The 23023-nt window shown below is 34.7% G+C and overlaps 2 protein-coding genes across 2 annotated transcripts in view; one reads left to right on the top strand and one right to left on the bottom strand.

Annotated features, from left to right (window-relative positions):
• AVEN (apoptosis and caspase activation inhibitor) overlaps positions 1-23023 on the bottom strand; it is an 86481-nt gene that overhangs the window by 31993 nt on the left and 31465 nt on the right. The window lies entirely within an intron of this gene.
• CHRM5 (cholinergic receptor muscarinic 5) overlaps positions 16477-23023 on the top strand; it is a 49408-nt gene continuing 42861 nt past the window's right edge. The window contains exon 1 of the mRNA XM_066551267.1: positions 16477-16977. The gene's annotated coding sequence lies outside the window, so the exon portion shown is untranslated. The remainder of the gene's footprint in view (positions 16978-23023) is intronic.

Below are 23023 nucleotides of genomic sequence, written 5' to 3'. Positions count from 1 at the left end.
CTTTTGCCTGTTTGACTCAGGTACACAATTTACAAATCAAGTATTAATCCCTTCTTTTTGAGGGGAAGAGACAAGATGGAGTATGACTACTCTTGTGTTCATCTATTCAATGGTCATCTCTTAATTCCATTTCCTACTTCCATGACCATTCACAGGGAAATTTTAAAATCGGGCAGTTAAACAAATATATATTAACCTGCATTCTTTACCCCTTCATTCCCCTTTGTTGAAAGCTACCAGGTATCATGGTGACAGACACCACAGAAATACTTAAAATACTGTGTGTCATTCTGTAGTGATCCTGACACTAACGACTTACTGTGGTTAAGTTAGAGGGGAAATGGCAAAGACTACCATCATTGGGAAAGGTCATGATGACAATTTATGATAAGTCATTCGGCTGTTTCATAGCAACTAGTAAAGAATCCTACTTTCTACAAAAAGGAAAAAACATTAAAACAAAATAAAAAATCAACACTACTCTGAAAGACTCATATAGTGGAACGGCCTTTTCCTCCATATGAAATTAATAAATTATGCATAACCACTTCTAAATCTCCTAGGATAAGTCATTTAACCCTTAACAGAGGGTTAGAGGCAGAGAAATAAAATCATGAATTTTGATCATGTATCTCCTCACTAAAGCTCAAAGAGTGAAGACAGAAGAATGAGCTAATACCTTCCACGTATGTGTGGCAAAGTACTGGTAACCAAGCAACAGGCAGGAAACGTGTCAGAAAGGAAAAGCATATTTACAGTCCTAACAGTCTCTCATTTATACACAATTATAGATACCAGTTACAAGAGGAGAGGATCAGACTGCACAAAGCACCTTTTCTTTTTTATTTTTCCATTTTGCTCTACTACAGATATTGTCTGGGTTTTAATTGGATTAATCTCACATGACAGTATCTGCCTTAATTCGCTTAATTCATACCAGAATAAGCAACTTGCCTAAATTCTGCATGAATAGATGCATAAATAGAGAATGCATCCTGAACTTACCCCCTACTTGTTTGGGTTTGTATTTTAATAGGATTCTGTGTTACTACTTCATGTGAATTATTCACTTTTTTTTTGTATGATCAGCAGAATACTCGGGAAAAAGAAAATATATATGATTAGACAAACATAAATATATTGTGCATATATATGTTCAGCATGATTATTCATGTAAAGACAGTTCTTCATATACACACACCTGCTTAGAGTTTTATCTTTAACCTTGAAGTTCTTGAGACTTAGTCCAAAGTGCTCAAGTTTATTAAATCCCTAAATGGACAAATTCCATTTTTTGTTAATTCATTTGTCCCTTTTAAACATACAAATGGCAAATAGGAAGGTTGTCATACACAGTCATATTTAAGCATTTCTGCGAACACAAGTATAGCAGAAACAATGTCTATCAATGTTTCTGCAAACTAAAGCATTCTAAAAACTCAAGGGAGTAGAGTAAGTAATGAAGTATTAAATACATTTTAGTTAGTATTTATTGAAACACAACCATTAATGCATGTCTTTCAAGCAAGCTGTGGAAGCAGTAGTGACCCTGGTCCTCATTACAGCTGAAAGATCCTTGCCAAATGCACCAGAACACATTCAGGCAAAAAGACACAAGTCTTTTGGTTTGAGTTTTGATTGGAGCCATTGAGGAAGAAGAGAGATCTTTTCAGGGTAGATTTCTGCTTCTTCAGAGGAAAACTCAATGAATTTTCATTCTCACATAGAATACATTGTATTTTTGATACAAATATAGGTGCTAAGTCTAAAGTCAATGACTTAAATGGACACAACTGACAAGAGGTATTGCTACTAATTTCTATTAAAAATTTCAATAAATTGTATTTATAGCTTTGTAACAAAAATTTAAAAATATGATAATCACACAGTCATCTAGAAGTCCAGTATATAATTTGATTTTTATTTGATCACCATGATACTTGTACTCTTAATTACAATCAGGAGTACAATTTAAATCATGCTCCCTGCATTACAGGTTATTAACTCAAAGAAGATTTAATAAAATGACAATATAACCAATCTGAGTCTGAAATAAGTCTTTAAAAAGTAGACCATGAAGAGAAACAGTGAAGAAATACAAGTGGTCATTCTAGATTGCCAGCTGCCTCAGACATTTCTTCTTTCAACTTTCAGTGATCCAGTAACATTTATATGCCACAAGAAAAGAACAGTATTTTGAGAAAATAGATTATCAAGTCCAACTTTTGACTGGTCACCACCTTGTCAATCAGACCACAGCGCTAAATGCCATGTCCAGTGATTTCTTGAACACCACCTCCCTGGGCAATCTGTTCCAATGCTTAACAAGCCTTTTCATGAAGAAATGCTTCCTGGTGTCTAAACATCTAACATATAGAGATAGTCAAACATACCAAGACTAGACTCCCTATTTAATATTTTTTCTTTACAACATAAGAATGGTTGTAGTTATTCAGACTCATGGTCAACCACACAGTGTCTCACATCCATGACTTGTGACAAGTAGTTGCCTAAGGCAAAGCTAATATTACCTCAACTACGTGGAAATTTGAAACAGCTAACATTTCCAGAATTCTCTATTAGAACCCACTTCCAAGTGCTATTAAAAATATGTCAGAGAGGATCTATGTGAATTTATGCAAAAAAGAAGATATTCAAAGCATTCATTTTCCTGCTTTCCCCTGTTAGCAGCTTTCCTCCCTATTTCCTCCCTATTGCCTCCTGGGCAATTGCTTTGCTCATTTTTATTCAAAAACCTACAACACAACAAGTAGCAGAGATAATTAGAAAAGAATGTCATCTTCAATTACTCTTATGCTAAATCCTTTGTGTGCTTCAATTCTGCTTCTTTTTACCACAGCAGACTCTTATTCTGCTCCTTCATGACACCAGAATCATCTAATTCCTTAGACCCTTATCAGAAGCATCAAACACACATGTAAAGTGTTAACAAACTGCTGGGTAATCTCTTTCCCAGTGAAATTCAGATTTTCTGTAGTTTGGTTTCGGGGGTTTTTTTGTTTGAAGTGTCCATTTTCTTTTCCTATTTTTCTCCAATCTTAACTCTCTCAGTTTTCCTGTGTCTTCCACCAAAATGATAGTTATGGATCAGTAAAACAAAAATGGGAAGAGCAGAATAATTACAGCAAAGACTCTCTATCATCTGATTTTTCATAAGGATACCAGAATTACCATAAGAATTACCATAACTGTCTACCTGGACAATATATTAATCCATCCAATATTTCACAACACAACCCCAATGGAATAATATTTTACATTATAATACATGTGTTCTATGACAGCTCAGTTTTCTGTGTTGAGTTCCAACGCTTCTAAGAGATTTATTTAATCATAAATGTTGAAAAAATTCCACACCAAACTCACCAAAAAAAGTATAAATACATATTATATCTAGTCACACTTTGTTAGAACAGTGTGTTCCAATAAGGGCTTCAGTAAAACAAAATTATACAACTTGCAGTATCGTTTAAAGCATTTATAATTTCTAGTGCACTAAAGTTGCCAAGAAACCCTGAGAAGCAGATGGGCATTACTGCTGTTAAAATGTAATCAGTTATACCAGAAAAGAATTGTGCCTTTCATACTTACAGAAGAAATATTACAGTTTCCTAAAATTTATTTTTTTATTTTTATTAACAAATATTATAAATGAACTGATTTTTTAAAATCTGTTTTCCTTAGTAGATTCCACTAGTGGCATCACCCCTTCTATTTAAAAGCATGATAGAAAAATAAATAAATCACTATTCTAGGCACCATCTCTTTCAAAGAATTCCCAGCAGCAAGCCACCTGAAACTCTGCCACTAAAGTTTTTCTTACTGATGCCATAAAATAAAGCTTCATTAAAATCTTGATTTGTTTAAAAAACACAAAAATCCTGCAGCTTCAAGACAAGGGATAATTTCTAAATTCTACGTTTACTTTCAACTTTCAATACATTTCTTCTTTATATTCTATTATTTTCATTAAATACCACCCATTAAAATCATATCCATTACTATCAATAAATATCATCATTCATCATTATTCTCTAGAGAAGCAGCCCTCACATCCACCACAGGGTTATAGTATGATAAAAGTGTAAACTATAAAATTTACATGAAATATTATTTCAAAGTCACTATAAGTAACATAAAATTAAGACTTACCTGAGAATAACCTCCTATACCTGATTACTCCAATGTCATTTTTCTGAACATTGGTCTCACCAAAGAAAGTGCTTGCTTACTTCAAGAACATCTAACAAAGGACTTCCAAATGGGCATATATAGTTTCCACTCTTTAACTGAGACATAATTTAACATTTTTGAATGTATATATGTATATGTGGATTACCTCAAAATGCTCAATAAATTTTGAAGTTGTGCTATCAGCATGGTCTGCATAGAAGATTATAGTGATTTGGAACACACACAAAAGAAATGAAGTATCTAAATCAACATGTTTGACATACTTTTATAATAAGCCTCATTACAATTACACAACTATTTTCTGTTATACTAACAGAACATTCATCATCTCCTTTACTTTCAGAAGTGGATCACCTGATGAAAAGAAACCATGTTTTATAACAGAGGGTCCATTTTGCACTCAGCCATCCACATTTGGACCAGTTTCAAAGCCAAGACTGTTAATCAAGGTGTTTCTACAGATAGCAGCATATCTTTGGCTGTTGGAGGTAAATGTCATCTTTAATTCATTAAACAAACAGCACTTCTTTTCTCCTAGGCAGAAAATGCTGTCAGCCATAAAATTTTCAAGGTATTTTTTAATACATTTAAGACATTTTTTGCAGGAGTTTTTACTGAGATAACAGGAAAGTGGATGATGAAAAAGGAAGTCTCTGAAGCATGAATATCCATATACTCAATGAATAATATTTAAAAAAAAGACGGAAAAAAAGGGCACTGAACTGTCTGTAAACTGTCCCAACTAATAAACAAAATAGTCTTAAATATTTCTAGAATCTCACTGATTGATGAAGTGCATGAAATTTCTCTCATTACTCTTTGTTCCTAAGGCTACTGAAAAGCATGCAGCTGTTTCACAGATCCCATTTGCTGCTAGAAGGTGATTTTTTGCACATCCTAGACTAGCCAAATAAGAGCTAAAGCACACAGATAGCAGTTAACTTCTGTATTCTAAGATTTAATTCCTTATTTCTATGTCTCTCTGTTAAACATGATACTGCAACACTGTTGCAAAATATGGACTATGTAAAAATCTTTTTAAGAAAGGATGTTCTTTGATTTTTGGTTTTTTAATGCTTTCAAGCCTAATCAACAAGAAGGGAGATGTAATCCGTGAAACAGAGAGCAGCTAACAAGCAAGCTCCAAGTGATGTCCATGAGTTAGAAACACAAATTACTTATAGGTAGCATTGCCTTGTTAAGGCACGGAGCTGGACATGCTTCAGCAATCTCAGACCTAGCAGGAGGTTAACAAGGCTTAGGAAGTAGGATGCCCACTGAAAGTGGACACAAAAAATGCAGAATTTATAGACCACCTGACAGAGCTCCCAAGATGAGGAAGAAACTAATAAACCCAACCCAGCAACTGTGCTGAAATGGACTCCAACTGCCTAAAAGGTAATTCCAGCAGGAGGAGATTGTGACCACTGGAACAAGAAACACACCAACTCAAAAAAAAAGAGAAAGCCTGAGCATGTGGAGTAATCAGCATGGGAAATGAGAGAATCATTAACCAACATAAGATAGAATACTAATAAATAAGAGAACTATGCAACTTGTAGCCAGTGAAAACTAATTCACTAGTTTGCTAAAATGTACAAATAATAAAATTTTTGATATTTGATTATTGGCTGTCTGCACATAAGTAACAAATATGATTTTTGCAGACAACACCCTTCCCACTCCCCGCTCCCTGCAGGGGAAAGGGAAAAAAATGGTCCTTGATAACTACCCCCAAAAAGCTGAATTCAAATTGTAGAAAACAGGTGACAGGGAAGATATGCTATTCCTCAAGAGGCAGATGAAACAAATCTTCTCCAAAGACAAAGGACAGAATAACAAAGCTTCCCTCTGCACAGACACCCTATTCCATCTGAGGGTAGATTTCATGGAACACTGCTCCATTCAAATACCCAAGAGGAAGCAAAGCCTGACTTTTCTGAAGATACTCGAAGTTTCTGGATGAACAAAACTACAGCTTAACTTCCAGTTTCTTCCCATCACAAAAGTGGTCATGTCTCTGTAAGAGATATTTTAACTGCATAGATGCATTATTTTGCAAGCATTTAATTTTAATGTTTGTCTCTATTTTGAAGTGGCAATTAACAAGACAGGCTTTACCAAAAAGCAGTTCTCTGAAGTATACCAGAGTCAAATGTAGAAGTTGTATGCATTAAGCACAACAAGGGGAATGGGCAATTCTGTTCACTGATGATGCAGACATCTGCTCATGTGAGATACATGTTGTCCTGCAGGTACCACAGCTGCAAGATAGTGCCTGTGGCTTCCTCTGTGCTTCTGCACAGCCCTGCCAGCTCTTGATGGCCAGGCCTCTCTGGTCTGCAAATCCTTCCTCTTCTACCCAAGCACACTTTCCACGTGGGCTGACAGAAGGGTACTGAGACGAGTCTTTTGCTGCCATTATGCAGGATGCCTGCAGTGTGGCAGGAGACCATTTGACAAATCACAGAGGCATGAGTCTTGTGCTCCCCTCTGAGACTTGATGTCTGTGTGACTGGAAAAAAAGACAGAGATTCCTTAACAATAAGGCTGAGATAAGGCATAAAGCATGATACTCATAATCCAGCTGACAAATGCATTCATACATTGAGTCACTCAAAAAAGCACATAATGAAAAAGCAAAGTATATATTTTCATAACCCCCAGCTGAATGGAAATGGAAAATAATTGCATTAAAGTACTATTTAAATAACTAGATAATTGTTCAAAGTTATTGGGTCTTTCCAACTGTACATTCCTAATCCAGATGGAGAAAGAAGCATTCGACACTAAGGTGTAAGGGTACACTTTTTGACCTGTAGTTTCAGTGACAAAACCAGAATTGCATGCCCAAATAGGTGTTTGAAGGTGCTATCTGCATTACTCCAGCACTACTCAGGAAGAGGCTAATTCTCTCCTAGGACATCTTTACTTCACAAACTTTCAAAAATGCAATTTAAGAAATTGCAACTGAGCATAATTAAAACACTCAGCATGCAAACAGGTAAGTATTGCATTACATTTAGATTCGTTTATCCTGCAAATACAGCATCCTTGAAACTGTAAAAGAAACATGAGGTATCAAAATACAATCTTCCTCAAAATTCTAAAATAATTCTTAAATGAAAGAGAGTTAAGTGGGATCTTTTACAAATAATTATAAAGACGTTCTACTGAGGTTTTTTTCCCCAGTTGCCAATGTTGCAGCAGTAAATCCTCAGGACAGAAAAAAGCCCTCAACCAAACACCAAAACAAAACAGAACATCCTCCTTCTGAGATGCAATTCCAGTCCTGGCTCCACAAGTGGGCAGAGATAAACTTCAGCTCCCAGGATTCTTTAATTGAATAGTGAAGTGCTGACTAAAATGCAAAAGAATGAATTTCAACAAAGAATGCCCCTACATCTATAAAAAACAGCAAGATAAAGTACTTATGATGGAGAGACATTTGTAAGTTTCTCATCTTTCCTGATTTTTCTGCCTTTCAGTGTGCACTCTCAGTGGTAACTTATTCACTGATGCTCCCCTTCCAAAAGAGAGCTGGATTCCTTTATGCTTTAGACTTCCTTATCTATTGTTAGAACTAGCTTTTAAGTAGCCTGTGACAGTGAATTCATTATTTCATTAATTCTTAGTTCTGGCAAAGGTTCCAGTAGGTGCTTTTAAGCTAGTAAAATGATAGGATTAAAATGCATAAACCATAAAAGGTTACTTAATAGACTGGACAGAAACAGAGAATTTGGAAAAGCAAACTAAATTCCAGTATCTTTAATATAATGAATTCATTACTTAATGGGCTAGATTTTAAACTGTAGCACTGCAGTAGTCCTTAATTGTCTCCTAATTGTTAGGCAAGTTAGTTTATATTTTTTATGTACAGAACTCACTTGAAAAAAGCCTATAAAATGAATCTTTAGAAAAATCTGCATACAATCTGAAAGCAGGAAAAAAGGACTTCCTTTTCCTGAATAATACGTGTATGAAAGCAGAGATACAGCAGGAAGATTACTGAGGTGTTCCACCTCTCCTGGAAGACTTCTGTAGATCATTCCTCTCTTACTAGGAAACTAGCAAATTTTGTGTCTTTTGTGGGACGGCTCTGCCCTTCTGTAGAATACAAACACCAAGCTCATTTGCCACATCACACGACCGAGAATGAACCACATAAGATCATTATGAAACCACCTGAATTACAGACATGTGTTCTTCAGACACATGACTATCTGCTGGGTGACATCTACACACATGGTTCACAAACAACATTCATTAACCTAGGAAAAAACCTACAGGAAACTAATAACTTTTCAGATAAATCTGAAACTTCAAATTTGAACCTTAGCTCAACTGGAGGCTGATCAACAGAATTTCAGTGAAATTAACTTTTATCTATTAGAAAAAAAAAGGACAAAAAATTTTACATTAGTGAAAGTCCAAAAAGCTTTTTCAATTTCAGTAATTTTGCAACCATATAATAATTTTTAAGGGAAATGTTTTCAAAATTATATAAGACATGAAGTAAGAAGAAAGGGGACCTATTGCTGATTGCTTTCTGGAAACAAGCTGTACCTAGGCATTTATAGATAATAGCTTATACAATTTGCAAACCATGGGCTTTTAAAAAAATGCAAACCCTGATCTGTACTTCCATTTAAATCTTCCCTTCATAAATGTATACTTCCGCTACCTAATCTCTAATATATTGAAGATCAACATAGTACATGTCTTGGAAAAAAGAAAAGCTTTTGCAACAACTTATCCCAACAACCCAGACTATATTAATACTATTCGATTTATGCTGCTGTTCTGAGATGCAACTGACATCAGACCTTATCTTTTACCCCAATTGTCACTGAAAAAGAGGGAGATCTTTCAGAGGATTTCTAGCAAAACCTTTTAACTAAGGTGAGTTGAATAGCTCCAGAGAACTGCCTTACAGATTTCAAAGTAAATGTAGACAGATGGCAGTTTACCCAAAGCCTGCAACATTAAAGAACTCCTTTCCATGATTCCCCTCATCTGAAGTGTACTATTGAAGAACAGCACCAAGCTAATATCAAGATAGGATTCTGTTCAGATATTTACTCCTAAGAAGAGTTGCAGAGATGAGACGGAGTAACTTCTCACAGCTATGAAGTCTGCAAGGATGCAAAATTTTCCATTAATTTTTACTTATTACGGAAAAGACAAAATCTTTTACAATGAGAATCACAACAAGACACAAAACCTAGAAAGCAACCAACCCTTCATGCTTAAATTAATCCTCCAGGTCTAATAAACCTCAGAAAATCAAAGCTCCATGAATTCAGGGAATGGAGAAAGTAACAAAATATGACAGAAGTACAAATGCAGACTTTTGTAAAACCTAGAAAAAGAAATGCTATTTGCAAACACTGTAAGTATGTAGCACTTTCAAAATAATTTCTTTATAGAGCAGTTAAGTGGGTTTTCTTGCAACATTTATAGTGTTTTGACTGTTAAATCTTATACTCAGTTGGGAAAAAGCTCTCAAAAGCAATTTTCTGGATATGATTTTAAAGCCATGCTATAGAAAACAGTTAACAATTAAACCAATTCTGGCAGAGAAGTGGAAAACACTTAAAGAAGGGAAGCAATAAAAGGGCAATGAATTGTCTGGACATAGGATATCCAGGCTGAATATTTCTGAATCAAAGAGGAAGTCTGTGCTGAAGGCATCAATGAGCGTCTAGAAAACTATTTATACTCTCAATTGAGAAGTACCTACAACCTTTCCTTAGAATAAGATATACTTAAACAAATACCTTCTAACTAGGATGATTAAATTAGATATATTTTCCTTTAAAAGCAAAAATCAAAGAAATTTATCTTTGAAATGAACAGCTGTGATCACTACAGACCATTGAAATCTAATTAGTCTTTCTTTTAAAGTTACACCTTGTTACAGAAGTTTTACAAACATCAACCAAGGTGATACAAATGTCTAAATAGCTGCCACTATATTTTATTACAATGAAGTAGAACTGTAGATTAACTAAAGGAAATAAAAACATGCTTCAAATTTAAGCAATTTTATGTAAGTGAAGACTTCGAAGTAAATTTAAACCAATTTGGGATTAAAAAGAGTATGAAAGTTTTGGGGCTTTTTTTATAATATACTGTTATACTGTCTCCTACAGCAAAAGCACATAATTTTGTTTTAGGGGCAAGTGTCTTGCAATACATTTGGCAATAAATAGGCAAAAAAAAAAAGCAAAGAAAAATCCCATGAATCCTCACAAGTATATAATTCATAATTATTCAGGGCAGCAAGTTTGTGCTGTTCGTGCCTTGCAAATTTGCCTAAAATAAATGTGTTTAAATAAAACCCCCAGAATCTATTTGGGTGAAATCTTGTCTTTAAAAGATCCCCTTATCATAGGCTTAGTGAAATAACTCAAGGAGTTACAGAACACCTTCAGCAAATTATGAAACTGTTTTGACATGTTTCCCAGGTTAAACAATTTCCAGAATTCAGAAAGTTGTATTGTAGTTACACACAATTCCCTGCTAAAACTGTATAAGAGGAAGTGCATCTACAATGAATAACTGATTTTTTTCAATACCAGAAACAGACTCACCCTCTACTTCCTGCCTTGCAAAAATCATCCACCACTTATTGCTAGTCTTTATTTAACATAAAAATAATTATAAAAGTATTGAAGATGTCCAACACTTATTTCTTAATGAGACATGAAACTCTGTTATTAAAAAGGTTATAATTTTCCTGCTTCCCAGAAAAGCGCCATGTTCACACTAACCTTTTAACTAACAGGAACAGATGGGTCTAACTGGATACAGGCGTGATGGGGCATTGTGGCAGAGCAAAAGAACATGTTGATTCTCATACCTCTGGCAGATGGGAACCAGTCAAAATTAATTTTAGACTAAAAATGTTTTGCTGCTTCTCAGTAAAAAAAAAAAAGAAAATAAAAAAACCCACTTGGAACAATATGCTATTTTATACATATCATCAGGGCTCAGACAACAGCAGCTTTCACAAAGTTGGTACCATACATTAAAACCAATTACATAGACTTACTGTATGCCATTTTTAAGTCTGTGAATAAATTAGAAATTCCTGAAAACAGTAGCTTATAATGGAAGTGCTGACACAACCTTAACTACAGCAGTAAATGTGCTGCTATTATGAAGTTGTTATGGCAACTAGAAAGATCAAACTGAGAGAGAAAGGAAGAATATGCATAAGCAAAACTTCAAAATCTTTGACGTGGTCCCCCACAAACTCTTTCAGATTTTGTGGCCACAGTGTTATTGCTCCTTACCTTTATAAAAAACAAAACAAAGCAAAACAAACAAACAACCCAAAAAACCTGCAAAACTTGCCTTTAACACAGGTGAGCAGTAGGGTTGCCAAAATAGTGTAAAATCCAAAACAAATCCAAGGTCATAATCCATTTTGCTCATGAACAGTCTAAAAAAATAGTCAATTGAAAGATATCTGGCCAGCATCTGGTAAGCACATATTCATCAGATAACACAAGTTAACAAACAACAATTATGCAAAACTGTCCAGTCTTCAAAACAGTTCCATAATTTGTCACTAATCTGAATAGTTTAGTAACAGCAACCTGCTGTAATTTGGATGAATCAAACAGACAGCACATTCACAAATACTGATCCATTAATTAAAATGTGATTAAAAATATAATTGAAGCTCATATATTTGTGAAACAATCATTACTTACCCTTTCTAATACTGTGTTAAACAAAAGCAGAAATTGTTGGCTGTTTCTAATATTGAAATAATGTGGGAAAAAAAATACCAAGGCAGTAAAATTTTAATACACAAAAATCTCAAAGTATGATTTCTAAAACAAATTCATTAGAATCTGTGTCAGCACCGCAGTTACCTTTCTCAAAAAAAAAAAATTAATAGTTTAACTACAAGTCTCATTCTTGCAAAATTTCACTGAAAAAAATTTCCAACAAAATGTTAGTAGCGACCAACAGCAATAGAATTAATGTTAAAATATCATTATTAGGAGTAGCAGTATACATTTTTATTACACCATTCTGTCCAAAGTCATCTACTAGCAACACTTTGACTTGAAAAGTAGAAAACAAACTATTTCTCTGTCTTTTCAAAGAATTTCATATTAAAGCCACTTTGTCTCGAGTCTAGCTTTACTGCCGTAACTAAAATCTAGGAAACACAAAAGCCCTCAGATGTCTGACATGATAAGAGTTGTGCTAAGTACTTTTACTCACTCATTTCCTAGGTAACAAAAATGCCTTTTCTTCTAAGCTATCTCATTCCATTTCTCTTTTGAGCTTGTTGATCTATATAATTTTCCAGACTATGGGAAATACTCATTTAATGACAAGATAATCAATTTTAAGAAATGGCTAAGTATCTACTTTCACTGAGAGCTAGCAGATATTGCTGTTAAATTAAAAATAATTTTAAGATTCAGGTTGACATGTTCTTAAGTCAAAAATTATTCAGTGTTAATTATCCAACTGATTTCAAAATTTTAAAACTTTGAATACTGTTTTTTATTTTCAGACACAACGTATTCTATATTAAACATTGAAAAATACAGTTTTGCAGATGAACTTCATTTAGCTGGAAAGTAATCAAATGTCCCATTGACAAAAGAGAATTATTTAATCTGCATTAATCAATAATTATTGATATAAGATCACAACAAATACACACAAACACACACACACTCCAAAAAAAAAAAAAAGGGATAAAAGAAGGCAAAAGAGTGTTTTGTTCATAAAGGCAAGAAATACTTCTAGGCAACAAAAGCAGAAATAATGATGACATTTTCTTCAGAACATTAGTTCTTCAGCAATTTAAAAATTCTGATAAATACACCACTTTTCTCTGAAAAGCAACCACTAGTTATCAACTTGCTTGAAGCAGATAATCTTACAGCTATCTAAAAGCTGAATGACAAAATTCAGAAAAAGGGTAAAAATAGGATTTCCATGTGCATAGCTGTTTGTTAGATAAAAGGTAAATACTTGATAGAATTCTCAAAAAGAAGAATGTTTATAAGTGTTCTCTAACTTTATGTCTTCTTTTAGGGTTTTTTCAAATTAATTTGCAATAAATTTACAACATTAGTGATTATCATGCATTTTATACCTTGTTAAAATTGTTCATTAAGATACAGCTTTACTGATCACTCAGTCTTATTAGAAAAATGTTTTTTCCAATATATTTGATGAATTACTTTCATACAGTGGGAGTAATATTTGGCCTTTAGGATTTGAAGAATCCATAATTATTAATCGTGAATGGACTAACACAGACAATACATGGCTTAATACTATTTGCAAAGCTACCAGTTTTGCTACTGTAAATATTAAGTATCACTGTGAGATTGCAATGAAATTTCAGTGAGCTTTTAAATCAAATGCTCATGCACTTAAAATGCAAAATGTTTTTAAGAAAGCATTGTGTTCACTTCTTATACAACTTTTTAAAAGCACGCTTCTTAAAGCAGGTAAGTGCATTATTCACCCTAGATCAAATTTACAGGTGCAGAGTTTCAACCTATTTTTAACTAAAGCTACATAGTAGCTTTTTGTGCATAAGACCACTCAAAACATAGGAACTGAAACAGAAGTCTGTCCAAGTACAGAACTTTTGCCTCACAACGAAGTTAACTTTTCAGCTGTCACAAAGTTATGCAGAAGACAACACGTCCCTGATCCAAATGAAACAAAGTAGAGGGATGTAGCCAGTGCCCTGTGATTCCTTACTACTGGCTATAGGTGCGAGAACTTCATGCCAACTGATGTTATTCATGGACATGGAATCCCTCATCAGGCCACCCTGCGAGTCCAAGACAACCCAGCTCTGCCAGGAAGTAGTCCCCTAGTGCAGCACTGGCTGTCACACAGTAGATATCCAGTCACAAGATGGATGGAGGCCCTTTGGAGTGCTCAGTGGGGATGCTTGAAGCTTTTGCTACTTCAGTCATACCAGCAACATTCTCCACCACAGATGTTACATATCCACTTTAGTCATGCAGCTTATATATAACTTATTCCTGTTGCAGATTGACCAAAAAGAAAAGATTTTTAGAACACCATGCTAAAAATACAATTCTTTGTGCTATATTCAAGATTGAAAATTTTAACCACCTTCATCTTCAGTGTTTGAATTCATAACACCAATCATGTGTTATCCCAGACTAAAGTTGCACACCAAGATGTCAGATTTATTGTCATGCCCTAAATGTTAACATGCTGCTTTATCCAAGTTATCCTCATCCTCATCTCCAAGTGTGAGACAGCAGAATACTTCTGATACTAACACACACATAGCTCAGTTTACCTTGTCCTGAAGAGGGGAAAAAAGTGGGAGATATATATATATATATATATAAAATCTTTTGTTCTTCAGGACTTCTTCAGGGGATAATCACAGGGGATATTTGAGTCCTCTGTTTTGGGATTTGCAAAGGGGGAAGCAGACCAGGCTATTGTTTGTCTCCCAGAAGATTATCTGAGAATATAGGTTGTGCCTTGTCAGATTTCAATTACTTGCAAGGTTTTCACAAGAATCAACACTTTTATGAAATACAGTAATAAATTTAGGACACTTTCAGTTCAGCTTGGGCACCAACTCCATGCACAGACTGTATATGTGAAGACAGAAATAATGAGAGAGAAAGTGTTAATATTATTTCAGAAAGTATGCCTCATTCCAGTACTTTCAGCATGGACTTTATATCATCTACTCATTGTATCCTTGGCAACTCGACTTGTTATCTAAAGAGACAAAATTGACAACTTAGATTTAAAGTTACAGCCATCATATATTTCTAGGCTTGGATTTGGTCTGGAGCTAGATAGAATACAAGCTAGAGACCAAAAATATTCCAAAAGTTATTTGATGTGATATAAGGGCATAATAGTGCTCATGATTTTTGACTGGATAAACTAGAAGAAGCTTTATGCAGATGCTCTCCATCATCCCATAATAAGGAAGATGAAGATAAGTTTTCCTCTTCAGCGATGAGAGAAGTTCCTCATACTTTGTACAAATGTACAAACCAGCAGAAGCAGCCCTTTCTCCCAACACCTTTTTTGGTGGGGTTTATATTTCACCCTGGTTTTAAAGGAGTCATCATCTTATCTCTTCTTCGCTTCAAGGTACAGAAAGCAAAAAAAGAAATAAATTTATTGTAAATATTTTCTTGTCAATAAATTTAAAAAGAAAAGTTACACTAAAGAAGATTCTGGGAGGAAAAAAAAACTCTCTATTTTGAGGAAAAGTTCTAAACATTGCATTATTTTCCCCACAATCATCATACGTTGCCCTTAACAACATTGATACTGTGAATGAAGATTTTATCCATCATACTTTATATTTATGAAGGCTTATGCTACACTGAAGTGAGTTCTTCAAAATATATTAATTTTTTCCATATTAGCCTTGAGAGAGCAGTTCCTCAACATTAAATCACAGAATTTAAATTTCAAAATTAATTAGAAATGGATTTGTGAGTGTCTATAATACAAAGTGTGTGATGAGTTTGAGCATAATCTTCATACAGACAATCCTTTAAAAAACATTTTTTTAAATGTTAAAGTTTCCTTTTGCAGAGGAAAAAAAAAGAAATGTGTGGGTTTAATCTATAAATTAAATTATAAATGAAAACCTAGAAAACAACAGCCAGGCTCCCCAAATGAAAGGCTACGTGAAGCAAAACACAAACCATGATTTTTAAAGCAGATCCGTTAGAACATCTTTTTTATAAAAAGCAAGCTTTGAATAGACCTTAACCTGACTGGAGTTTTTAACCCTATGAATGACATCCACCCTGTCAAAACAGCTCTGGTCTGTTTTACCTGATCATATCCCAAAACAGCAGGTTTTTTCCTGGTTTGTTTCTTAATGACAAGCTGTTAAAACACAGAGAACCTATCAAACCTAGTATTATCCTCTGCTGCTTTTTTCTTCTAGTACACACTGCCGTCCATCAGAAGAAATAATTAATGGTTCTATTATGCATGAAAGTGTCATCCTGTCAGTTCAGTGACTGGTTTGAATAGCTCATATCTGCCACTCATTGATGCCATGCGTGCTTACTGTCCTGAGAGATGACAAAACACTACACCCTTTAGGATTTTCCCCCCCACTCTCTCTAGAGCAGCATTTCACATCTGTGTCTGACAGAAGCATGAGGAGCTGAGAGAGGCAAACCTTCATCATCCTTCACAGAATTATGTTGCATGGATTAAAAGTTAAGATCTTGATGTCTACTGATTCTGCATATTTCCTACAAAAATCTAAAATGTGAAGCCTACCAAAATGTGAAGGGAAATAACTTTTCAGTGTTTGAATAGCACCAGAAAACAGATGGAATTTACTGCATAGCAAATACTTAAATTATTTTTTAGATGGTTGCTGAATACTTGAGTTGACTGGGGTCGGTGCATTTGCCTTTTTTTAATATGTTTTTTGGTTGGGAGGGAAAGATGCAAAGTTCAGAGGTCCTTTTTGTTACCTGAGCAGGGCAGAATTAACAAAAATCCTGAATGTAGAGGAACTCAGATACTGAAGATACCTGGAAATAAACTGGAAACAACCAATACCACAAGAGCAAAGCAGCAGTGAACAAGAAGACGCTGTGAAAAAGAAATCACAAGACGAGAGTGCACAATGCATTTCAAATAGAAAAAAGCTTCCTATCTGCTGAGTGAGTCTCAGTATATTCTGACAGAGCACAGACAAAGCTTCAATCAAGTATCTCCTAGGTAAGTTTCTATTTCATATTTGATTGCTTATCACATCAACATATACTTTAATGTATTAAAAATAACTCAAGTAATTTCAAATTCTTTATACTAACACTGAAGTTTAAATTTTTCGATGTCAGATGTTTGATGTTCTTAGATTTCCTATACTGTAAAAATAACATCTCTCTTTTGATGCTAAGGTTTTTCAAAGGAAAAACTCTTAAATGATCTCTTGAGTTATACCAGAGTGAAATATTTCCTAAGATTTAAACCTTCAAAATATTTTAATACATATTTCCATGCATGGCTGTTTAAGAAATAATTTTTTTAAAAGCCATGTTTCTGTTAATAGTACCACGAAACATTTACTACACTTCATTATCTATTTAATCTGGCAAAGCAAACAACATTTTGCACCACAGCAGCAGATGTAAGAGGATATCTTTTATTACAGAATAATAAATCTCTGTTTATATAAAAGAATATTAAATACAGCTAGAAGTGTTGATCAGTTATTTATGAAAGGTAAACCTACAGCACAGTGAGGAAACAGCACCATGTTAATGCACCCCAAGGTACTGTGTACAGAGTGTCAATAAGAAGACTGGACATCCATCCCCAAGTTAAACTATAAAAAAGAAGGTGCAGGTCATCTCATTTTTTTCCCTCATTTACAGCCTTCATGTGAATCACATAGACATGAATTCTACATGAAAATAGCATGCAGAACATTTCAGAATGAAAATGTCCTACCATCTATTAGAGCTTGAAAAATGAACACTATACCTTTTAATCAAAAAATTACACTTAGAAGTCATAGAGAAAGATACATTTGCTCAGATACAAAAACCTCCCCCAACTCTTGAAATTCAAAAAGCATTAAGAATTTTACATCATTGAACATACCATTTATATTGTCACACTGGTCAATTCTGTAAACAATAATAGCTTTGAAAAAGTACATCTTTGCTACTAGTGTCTTTTATTGTTTTCACACAGTTATTTCTATTTATTACAATGCAATATTTCTTCTAGCATTGTTTTAAGTACCTCTTCTACTTCTCTCTGTATCACTTCCCTTGTTTCTATTTAGGACATCTGATTATATGATATTCTTATTTAATACAACCTTCAGTTCTTTCTGGGTTTTTTTCTTCTTATGTTTTGCTAACTTACTAAAACAATATCTCTCTTGCTTGATGGTTGCTAAAGGCAGACTAATTTGCCATTCATAAATACCCATTATGAACCCTTCATTTATGTACAAAGAATTCTAGCAAGTGCTAGAAAACTGAACTTACTTGCCAAAGACTGGTAGAATAGTATGAGACTAAAATACTCAAGTTGATATGAGACAAGGCTCATCGTAGTATGAGGAGTCAACAACATACTCCCAAAATAATGGCAGATATGTGAAACAACTTCTGCAAGAAAGAGGTCACCTCATACATATTAATGTGGTGTACTTTATATATCTGAAACTTGTTCTACTAGTCACACTTTTCACTGTCATGGCAGGGGGGAAAACCCATTTCTCTAAGCATACTTAAGTCTTCTGCTTAATACAGGCAAAGACATTTCTATTATTCTAACCCTTTCCCATTTTCCCATTTGCTGTATTTAATGAGAACTTGATGGAATTTTTGCTAGTGCACCCATAACTCAGCCATTTTGTTGTTGACAGGTTCCAGCACTCTCTGTATTTCCCCAGTTTCTGTCCTTTTTCTCTCAATTATTTTTTCCCATGTCTCACTTCACATATCACCCTGATCCAGTAAGAATTCCTCCTGCCTCCTCACAGCTCCTATACTACATGCACTGATAATTTGTCTCACATCCAACATACCAGGAAAAAAAATCATAAGTGAGGAAGCAGGTTTTGTACAATATAAACTAAAATAATATGGCTGTAAGTTTCAATAGAACCAGCTCACAATTTCCATAACTTGAACCATCAAAGCCTACTATAAGTCAATAATATTTGCAACAAGCAGCAAATGCAATACAGCTTCTGTCAGCTGACTTCAGAAGACAGCTTTGTATCTGCTAGATGTGGTTCAGAGTTGGATATTAAAAAAGAGAGAAAAATAAGAACTGGAATTCAGCCCTTTTTTTCACAAAGTACTGTTGTCACACTACCAGTTTTGTTAACTTGAATGTTTTCTGAGTTTTTGCCTTCTCTTTTGTAAGATACTGCTTATCATGGCTTAAAAATAAAACAAAACAAACAAACACCCCCCTCCCAAAAAAAAAACAACACTCCAAACTGTAAATATGCCAGCTAACCAACATCCTTATTTAAGAAAAATCAGGTGATTATTCAAAGATCTCAAAAGGCTTACTCAAAAGTTTGTATTTTAGAAACTTCTGAACTGAGAACTGCTCTTAAGGCTTTGTGACTTAAGAACTGCATTAACTCTATTATAAATATGAGAGGGCTAAGAACAAGTGGAAAGCTTACTTGTAGGAAGAAAACTGGATACAACTAATATTTTTTTCAATATGTAGTATTTTTAAAAGGTGGATTTTTTCAGATGTATTCACTAATATTTTTAAGTCATCAAGACAAATGCTATTTTTAAGTATTATTTCTCTTACTTACCCTCAAAGTATTCGGATGTATTAACTAAATGAACAGTTTATTATTAGTTCCAAAACCTAACCTCCCATGAAACCAGAAATAAATATCAAAGAATCACAGAATATGCTGAGTTGGACAAGGATCACTGAGTCCAACTACTTCCCCTGTACAGGACCATTCCCAAGAATCACACTGGGTGCCCAAGAGTGACAAAGTACTTTCCAAAATATATAATTATTAAAAATCATATCACCTGAAGGCAGTAAGTCAATATTTATTTTTCCACCTTTATCATAATCAGTTGTTTAAGGATCACTAAGCATCTGACAAGGATATCTTTTCATTTCCACTCTATATTGAGTTGCTTGTATATGTGAAATGAATAAACCACATCACAAAATAACAACAGGCAATTGCCCAAAGAGAGCACATCTGCTTAGCAAATGGCACATGTGGTCCATACATGTGGGGACCCCCTTCCCAATTAATTCAACAAGTAACAAATACTAAAGTGGTAAGGTATGGTTTAATAAGTCTTTTTAAAATCGTGTGAATTAGGCACAAACCAAAAGTGCCAACTGCCTGTTCTGGGCAGTTAACAGCTAAAAGAAATCCACAAATAGGAGCTCAGACTTGGAGGTACGTGTATTGCTGAGCTGTTGGCCTGTCTTCTGCATTCACTTTCATGTCTATCAAGACCACTATATTATAGGTAAAACATAAGGTACATTTACACTTCCATCCTCTTATTAAAAGAACTTATATAAGCTAATAGAAAGTAAGGAGAGAAATCCAGAACTTATGCTCCTATAGTTAAATCACTGATGCTGTAAGTCTATTTCACCTGGAGTTACAAAGGAACACAAAATTCCCCACGGCCATTTACATCTCTCTGAAGCCCTTCATTAAATAATCCTCTGACTCCAAAAATTACTGTAATGAGAAAAAAGGCACTAAAACACTTAAAAACATTTGCACTATAAATACATGAGGGTAGTATTATCCAGTACTGCCAACCAGGTGGAAAGAGCTATATTTCAAAAAGCCAACCTGACTGATATTGGTTACATTCATATATATCTATTTTTTCATCTACATTCATTTTTTTCATATATATTCATATATAGCGAGTTGATGGTTTTGGGTTTTTTGTTGTTGTTGTGCAGTTTTTTTGTTGTTTGTTTGTTCGGGTTTTTTGTTGTTTTTTGGGGTTTTTTTTGTTTGTTTGGTTGGGGGGATGTTTGTTTGGGGTTTTTTAATAAATAAGCAGAGCCAGTTCACACAAAACCAGTATATGACTAGAGGTGACAATGCACAGAGCAGACATTCAGGCCTCTATAAGTACTAACTCTGATTTAAAACAGAAGCACGAGGGCCTACATACATTTATATACTGGCATATACATATATTTTTATATTTTTTACAAACATTTTAAACTGGCAGATATAAACTTCTTTGGGAAGGATCTGATATAGAGCAGCATCTGCATAAAAGGAAGCGTTGTTACAGCAGATGCAACTGTATGTTCCTGGCAACTCAACCTGCAGCCCAACAGCATCGACAGACATCTGCTCAGCTCATTCCTCTTTGTTTGTGATACCTGGTCCTGGACCAACTTTTAGGTCCTGCAAGGGCTGCCTCCACACTTTAAATCTCAATTAACTAAACCTGTTAGCTTTTCCATTCTTTTTTTTTTTCCCAGAACTGAAATCAAATTCATGGATCTACAGTTACCTAAATAGTTCCATTTGATAGGATGTATTCACTTCTAGAAAGACATTCCCTAGCGTTCTTCAATACTCCTGACACTATGAGACATTAAAAATATCCATTTGTATAGTCTGCCTCAATGACAATATTGATGCTTTACAAGGAATTCAGCTTGCTATTCTTCTGTTATACACTTATATATCAATCAGTGGTGAAGCCAGCAAGCATGCTAAAAATCTTAAAATTACAGAAAATGAATTCTTTATGGGACCTCAATACCTTCCAACCATTTCAAACTAACACCATATCAAACTTTAAATATTAATTTAATGATTCTGCAGCTTGCAAACAGGGAAGAAAGAAGCACATCACTTGGGAAAGGTCACCAGAAGCTCCCTACAGCCCCAAATTCTGCACAACAATAACCAAGAGCGTGAGTCTAGAGATGACTGAAAGCAGGGCACACACAGGGATACTTCCTCAGTATTATTCTGCCTGCCTCCAGCTATTTGCAGTTCAGGGATTTTTTGAGCCTGACATAATGCCTTATTTATAAGATAATCCTCAAAGTATTTTTCCAGTCGTTTTTGAACCAGCAAAAAGCTTCAGTTTCCACAAGATCCTATGACAAATTTCCATATTTAATTATGAGTTACATCAAAAATACCTTTGCTTTGAATTTGCTGCCAGATAGCTCCATTCAATATTCCCTACTTCTTCCCCTAGCAGAGACAATAATAATTTCTTATTTATCATACTAATCGTTCCATGATTTCACAGAAGGCTATGGCATAATATTTTCAACTGTCTTTGCAGTTGAAAACCTCTTATTTTACTCTACTCATATCATTCTTAGCCATGCCTTATATTTAAATTCTTCCATACTGTTGGTTGCCCTGCTGGCCTTTGTTGTATCTTCTCAATACTACTGTTTCCTTGTGGAGCTTCTGGGATCCAAAGTACAAAAAGCTACACAATGTGCCTGTGTCACTGACTTATATGGTGACATCATATAAAATTTTCTATTTTCTTCTCAATTCTTTTCCCAGTTTCTGCAGTTCACTTGCTTTCAACTAAGGAGGAATAACTATGATCTCAGATGACTTTAAATCTATAGGGACTGTTTACATGCACACACGCACATACTGTACTTCACTTAATCTTCATCTGCAGAGAATTTAATATGTCATTTTTGTGGAGTTTTTTTCCGCAATTCTCTGTAATCCTCAGGCTACACAGAATTAGAGGAAAAATAAGGTACACACTTTTAAAAGTGAAGGCAACAACACATCAGATCAATGCAAGAGCTTTAGGTGATTCTCCACCACTGAAATTCATAAAATCACAGAACGGTTAGGGTTGGAAAGGATCTCTGGAGATCACCTAGTGCACCCTCCCTGCTAAACAAGATTCACCTAAAATGGTGCACAGGAACTGGTCCAGGCATGTTTCGAATATCTCCAGAGAAGGGAAACTCTACAGTCTCTCTAGGCAACAGTTCCAGTGTCCTGGCACCCTTGAAAGTTTTTTTCTCATATTCAGATGAAACTTCCTGTGTTTCAGTTTATACCTGTTGCCCCTTGTCTTGTCACTGGTCACTTGAAAAAAGAGTCTGGCCCCATCTTCTTGTCACTTGTCCTTCAGATATTTTTGTATGCACGGATGAGGTCCCCTCTCAGTCATCTCTTTTGCAGGTTAAACAGGCCCAGTACCCTCAGCCTTTTCTCATAAGAGATGCTGTCTTGCTGCCCCTTCACCGGACTTGCTCCAGT

Source organism: Molothrus aeneus, chromosome 6 (assembly GCF_037042795.1).
Source record: "Molothrus aeneus isolate 106 chromosome 6, BPBGC_Maene_1.0, whole genome shotgun sequence".
Classification (NCBI taxonomy): Eukaryota; Metazoa; Chordata; class Aves; order Passeriformes; family Icteridae; genus Molothrus; species Molothrus aeneus.
This window is presented reverse-complemented; position numbering and strand designations above follow the sequence as displayed.